Below are 6,883 nucleotides of genomic sequence, written 5' to 3' on the forward strand. Positions count from 1 at the left end.
CAAACGGCCTAGAACACAGGCGTGTGACTTAGCCGTGTGATCTCAATTTGTTCATGGGTTACAAGTCAGAGAGTTACACGAGGTCAGGACACAGGCGTGTGTGACCACATGGCTTGCCCACACGGGCGTGTCCCAAACCACATTAGCATGTGACCCTTACTTAAGGCAAAAATTTTCTAAGTTTTGTAAAAGTTTCCTAAGTGCTCAGTTTAGTCTAGGACCACTTCCAAAGTATATTTCGAGACTCGTAGGCTCATGATAGGGACTTTATGATTGAATGTGAATGGTTTTAATTTGGACAAAAATTTATGACTCAGAATTGTATGATTGTTTGTATGGTAAGTCCGGTAATGCCTCATATCCTGTTCCAGCTACAAATACGGGTAAGACGTGTTACATTTAGTGGTATCAGAGCTATGGTTTAGTCTATTCTCAGCTAACGTAGCGTGTGTAAAAATCTAGCTATACATGCCATATATAAATTTTGATAGTATGACGACTCTTGACAATTTAAACTATGTTTTCATATAGTAAATGGATCCCGACCGAAAAGTGGCTGATGATGTAAAAAGTAATGCGCCGGCTCCCGCTTAAGGGACCGCGCTATTTGAAAGTAGACTTAAGATAATTAGTCAAGGAGGAGAGGCTAAGGAAGCCTTCTTCCAAAGATTGAATGAGTTGCTTGCCGAGTTTCTTCGGACAAATCCGACTGCCTAACATCCTCTAACCCCACCAAATCCCCAACCGGTTCTTGTAGCTCTCCAAGGTGTGGAATTGGTAAGACTGAACAAGCCTCCAGTCGATAAGATTTAGAAGCAAGGGGCTGAAGAATTTAGAGCAAATGTCGATAACGATCCCGAGAGGTCAGAATTCTGGCTTGAGAAGTCTATCCAGGTGTTTGATGAGCTCTATTACACACCGGAAGAGTGTTTGAAATGTGCTATATCACTTTTGAGGGAGTCGGCATATCATTGGTGGAACACCTTAGAATCGGTAGTACCAAAGGAAAGAGTTATTTAAGATTTCTTCCAAGAGGAGTTTAGAAAGAAATATATCAGTGAACGGTTTATTGATCAAAAGTGTAAAGAGGTTTTAGAGCTAAAACAAGGTCGAATGACTGTGACCAAATACGAGCGAGAGTTTGTTAGACTCAGTAAGTATGCTCGGAATGTGTTTCGATAGAGGCTATCATATGTAAGAGATTCAAAGATGGATTGTGTAACGCCCTAATTTTTGTTAATTTTAAAAATGTTGGAAAAATTTAAAAATTCTGTGTCCTGTTTGTTTGTCGTAGGATTAAGTATGGTAGTGGGCCTCTAGAAGGCCCAAGCTTAAGGTAAAACCCGGTAGTTTTAATTAATTTTAATTCCATAAGAAAAAGGGTTGCCGGGGAAAGTACGGGCAACGGAGTTCGGGGGTCCATTTCGAATGACTCTGGGCCAACAGAGCGGAGATTTTTAGAGGTGTGTCTAGTATCGCTCTAAATGTAGCAGAATATTGGTTGGAGGCCACAGAACGAATTATGGATGACTTGGACTGCTAGGTGGAGCAGAAGCTGAAGGGGGCCATATCGCTGTTACGAGATGAGGCTTATCAGTGGTGGTTCACCGTGAGGGATGGAACCCCAGCTGATAGGGTTACTTGGGAGCTGTTTAAGACAGCCTTTAAAGGGAAGTACGTCGGGGCAAGTTATGTGGATGCCCGCAGGAAGGAATTCCTGAATTTGGTCCAAGGATGTAAAACTGTCGCTGAGTATGAGGCTGAGTTTCTAAGGCTGAGCCAGTATGCTGTGGGGATAGTCACTACGGAGTATGAGCGTAGCATTCGCTTTGAGGATGGGCTCAGAGATGACCTTAAGGTGCTGATTGCTCTGCAGAGGGAGCAGGATTTCACGGTTCTGGTGGAAAAAGCTAAGATAGCTGAGGAGGTAAAGCGTACTGAGAGGCAGAATAGTGAGAAAGATCAAAATTGTTTTTGGAGGGATTCAAGACCCTCGGGTGGTGCCAATAAGAATATTAAGAGAGTAAGAGTAGAGGAACCAGTGCGAGCAGGCCGATGAATGTGGTTAGACCACCAATCTGTGGAGACTGTGGCAAGGTACATTTGGGTGAGTGTAGGAAACATTCCGGTGCTTGTTTCCGATGCGGATCTATGGAGCATAGAGTTAAGGATCGCCTACGAGAGCTGATCGAGCTCAGTTTCTTTGTCTGAGGGTTGTTCAACCGCGAGAGGTGGACCACAACCACCGAGAGGACGTGGACAAGGTAGGGGCGAAATGGAAATGGAAATAGTCGAGGTCGAGGGGCGCCTGGCAGGGGTGCCGGAAATGTTGAGGCTCGACAGCCAGCATTGGTGTATGCGGCTCGTTGTCGAGAGGAGGGTGACGTACCTGACGTCATAACTGGTACGTTTTTGGTTTCTAGCTTGCCATATACTGCTTTGGTGGATATTGGATCTACTCATTCCTATGTTGCATGTGCCATATCTGGGTCATTAGGAGTGCATTCTGAAAAGATAGTGAGTGGGGTATCTGTGTTAAGTCCTTTGGGCCACTCGGTTAGGGTAGACAAATTGTATAGGGATGTACCCCTAGAAACTCAAGGTAGGATCTTTCCTGGAGATCTAATGGAGTTGCCGTTCGGAGAGTTTGACCTTATTCTAAGAATGGACTGGCTTGTTAAGCATAGGGCGATTTTGGATTGTGCTGCAAAACGAATAGTGTTAAGGACCACAGAGGGTGAGGAGGTTATGATGATAGGTGAGCAAAGGGACTATTTGTCTAATGTGGTGTCAGCATTGAGGGTCGAAAAGTGGATTCGAAAAGGTTGTGAGGCCTATTTGGCATTCGTAAGCCAGTCGAAAGAGAAGGGATTGACAGTGGATAAGGTTAGGACCGTAAAGGAGTTTCAAGATGTTTTTCCGGAGGAACTTCCGGATTACCTCCAAACTGAGAAGTGGAGTTTGGAATGGACTTGTTGCCTGGAATGGCGCCAGTGTCTATCACACCGTATAGAATGGCACCGTATGAAGCACTATATGGTCGAAGGTGTCGTACACCAAGTTGTTGGACGGAACTAGGGGAGCGACAAGTTCTTGGACCGGAATTGGTGGCTGATACTGAGGCTAAGGTCAGAATAATTAGGGACCGTTTGAAAGAAGCATCTGATAGGCAAAAATCGTATGCAGATTTGAAGCGTAAGGAGATTGAGTACTCAGCAGGGGATATGGTCTTTTTAAAGGTTTCTTCTTGGAAGAAGATATTGAGGTTTGGTAAGAAAGGCAAGTTGAGTCTGCGGTTCATTGGGCCTTATCGGGTTTTGAAGCGAGTAGGCCCAGTGGCTTATCAGTTGGAATTACCTCCAGAGTTGGACAGGATTCACGATGTTTTCCACGTCTCCATGTTAAGGCGTTATCGTTCTGACCCTACTCATGTCGTGTCGGTTGTAGAAATTGAGGTGCAAACTGATTTGACTTTTGAGGAGGAGCCTGTGCAAATTTTGGATCGAGATGTTAAGATTCTGAGAAGGAAATTTGTCCCATTAGTAAAGGTGCTTTGGCGTAATCATGGCAGAGAGGAAGCTACTTGGGAGCTAGAGGAGGCGATGTAGCAACAATACCCTCATCTATTCGGACCAGGTAAATTTCAAGGACGAAATTTCTTTAAAGAGGGTAGAGTTGTAACGCCCCAATTTTCGGGAATTTTAAAAATGTTGGAAAATTTTAAAAGTTCTGTGTCCTGTTTGTTTGTCGTAGGATTAAGTACGGTGGTGGGCCTCTAGAAGGCCCAAGCTTAAGTAAAACCCTAGTTTTAATTAATTTTAATTCCATAAGAAAAAGGGTTACAGTTAATTGGGCTTTTGGTATTAATTGTGTAAAATAAATCACAAGGAAGCATGTGGTAAAGTGGCTAAGCGGCGCCCTTGGGAATGCTATAAGTGGCGTGTGGATGATTGGGAGGACCTGTGTTCAAGTCACAATGACAGCAAATAAGGGATTAATTTTTATGAATGGAAAAGGTAAGTAGTGGGACTGAAGTGAAAGTCTGTCAGGAGAGGATTTAGGAGTTGATAAGGGATAGGATTTAGGAGCAGATAAGGGAGGAAATCTAGGAGCTGATCAAGGAACAAGAGGTGGCCGGCCAAGGGACTTTAGCATGGGAATTTCGGCTAGGGTTAGTGCCAGTATAAATTCGGCATTAGTGGTAAGTGGTGCCGTTTCCTGACCATTCTCTTCTTCTTTTCTTTTTCTCTTCTCTCCATCAACTTATTCTTTTCTTATTCTTTTCCCCATAGCTGAATCCTTCAGCCACCCTACTCTATACCACCTTCCTTCCATTATTTTTAAGACTATAGCCGATTACCTCAAATCCTGAAATCCCGAAAACTTGACTCTTTTTGTACCGATTTTTCCCTAGCCAAATCTCTTATTTTTCTCATCATCTTTGGCCGATTCTCTCAACCTCTAAACCCCAGGTTTCTATTGACAATACCACAAGTAAAAACCCTCATATTTTATCTTTCTCTACACTTTTGCAAAAAGCCGAAACTCCCACATTATCCTAGGGACATAGCCGAATACTGAGATCACTGAGGGCTCAACTTTTGTTATCATTTGAGGGCTTAGAACTACATCAGAATCAAGTAGGAACTAAGGGGGAACGTTGACTGGAAGAATCGGTGGTAAGTCTTTCCAACTTAGTCTATCTTGCATATTTTAAGAAAAACCGGAATCCCTAAAAGGTTAGGGAGGTTGTCGTTTTTTGGACTTGTAGCCCTAAGGGGTTGTGATAATAGTATTATTTTGGTAATAGTGTTATTAAGAGGCTGTTGATCAAGGGCTTGGACAAGTGGAGCGAATGGATCTAGATCGAGACACTATTTTCGACAAAGGTAGGAACGCTAATGCCTAAGGTGTTGTTGGCCGAATATGGTAAGAAGTTAATATGTAGTTCATTTTGGTAGTAAGATTAACGTGGTAGTATTATAATTGTAGGCAGTTCGTGTGTGGATCTCGTCAGCGAATCGTCATAAAATAGGTGTGTAACTGACACCCTCTCATAGACTCGATCGGCAAAAACCGAAAAGCCGAAATGCCGAAAAGTTGGTATTTTGGGAATTTGCGAGTGTGCGAATGCTCGTAAGATAGTTGGGTTTGTATGTTTGGTATTCTGAAGGTAATAAACTGCAGTTCATGCGATTTCGTGCATTTTGATAACTTAGGCTTAATGGGCCAAAAATCGGGTTCATGGGCCAACGGGCTCAATTTGGTAAGTATGCGCAGTAAGTATTCTGATAGTACGTAAATGGATAGGATATGCATGAAAACCCTAGAAGTAGCTAAATCACTACAATACCCTTATGTATGGAAAATTACCATGATACCCCTAGGTGTAAATGACCAATATGCCCCTAGGGTTAATTTTGTCTGAAAAGCATGTTGATTTAAATCTGTATGATGTATGCCATGAATGAATATTTGTTGCATGGGGACATGGGTTATATTCTGGAGGAAGCGTCCTCGTGGCTATGCCACAATTATCTGATGTGGTGGCTCTGCCATGATTATCTGTATCTGGTGACTCTGTCACATTATCTGTTCTGGCAGCCATGCTGCATAATTCTGTGGCGTGTAACACCCCAAACCCGTGACCGTCACCGGATTTGAACACGTGGTGTTATCGGGCTTACTTCCCTTATTACTCTTTTTGAAACATTTGTTTTCTGTTCCAGGCAGGCTAGCTAACTGCATCACTGTCGCCTTAAAAATCATATCTCGAGTTTCAAAACTCGGAAACTGATTCCGTAAATTTTCCCTGAATCTAGACTCATATATCCATCCATGGGTTTATTTCTATAATTTTTGGTCAGGCCAATTAGTACAGTTTATTAGTTAAAGTCACCCATGTTACAGGGGTCGACTACACTGACCTTCACGCATTACAACTTGAATATCTCTCTGTACAGGGCTCTAATACTGGTGCCGTTTATTTCTAATGAAACTAGACTCAAAATGGAATCTTCACATATAAGGTATGACTTCTAATTATTTCTGGATAATTTATAGTAAATTTTCAAAGTCGAGACAGGGGATCCAGAAAGAGTTCTGGCCCTGTCTCACGAGAACTTTAATATCTCTCAGTATACTGCTCATATGGTCGTTTCCTTTCATCCATATGAAAATAGATTCATCAAGGTTAAATTTCATAATTTATTCACTATTTAATTCTACTTCTACTATTTTTAGTGATTTTTCAATCTCATATCACTGCTGTTGTCCGCAACAGTTACTGCAGTAGACTATGCCAATTTCATGAATCTTTCCTTGACCTTACTAATCATCCATCATACATGACACAAATTATGGCCACCTTATCAAAATTAAAGTTTCTAAGACTCGTGGCTATAGGTTCTAGCATCCCACTCAATGACCACATAGGCCATTTTCACATGGCTTAAAGTTTACAACCCACAATTCAACAAAACATAATAGCCTATACATGCCAAATGTTCTCCTAGTTCAACTACGAAGACAATACCAAAAGATTTCCAGCCGGTGTGATGACTTCAACGACGGTTCCGAAACGCACGCAAACAATACGAGTCCAAGAGACCTAAAAGGGGTGACAAGAAAACACCGAGTGAGTTTATAACTCAATAAGTCATAAGCATTCAACCACCATCCATTAATAAAGTTATCACAACATGAAACAATAAACGAGGCTAGGTACTCATCCATACCAAACTATACCATAATTCCTCGGACCTTTCGGTTCAATCTCATACCAAGTCATACATCCACATTTCATATTCTACACAATAAGATATTTGAGGCATTTTCACACACTAACTCATTTTCACCACAATCACACAATTGCAATCATCAC

Source organism: Gossypium arboreum, chromosome 4 (genome assembly GCF_025698485.1).
Source record: "Gossypium arboreum isolate Shixiya-1 chromosome 4, ASM2569848v2, whole genome shotgun sequence".
Lineage (NCBI taxonomy): Eukaryota > Viridiplantae > Streptophyta > Magnoliopsida > Malvales > Malvaceae > Gossypium > Gossypium arboreum.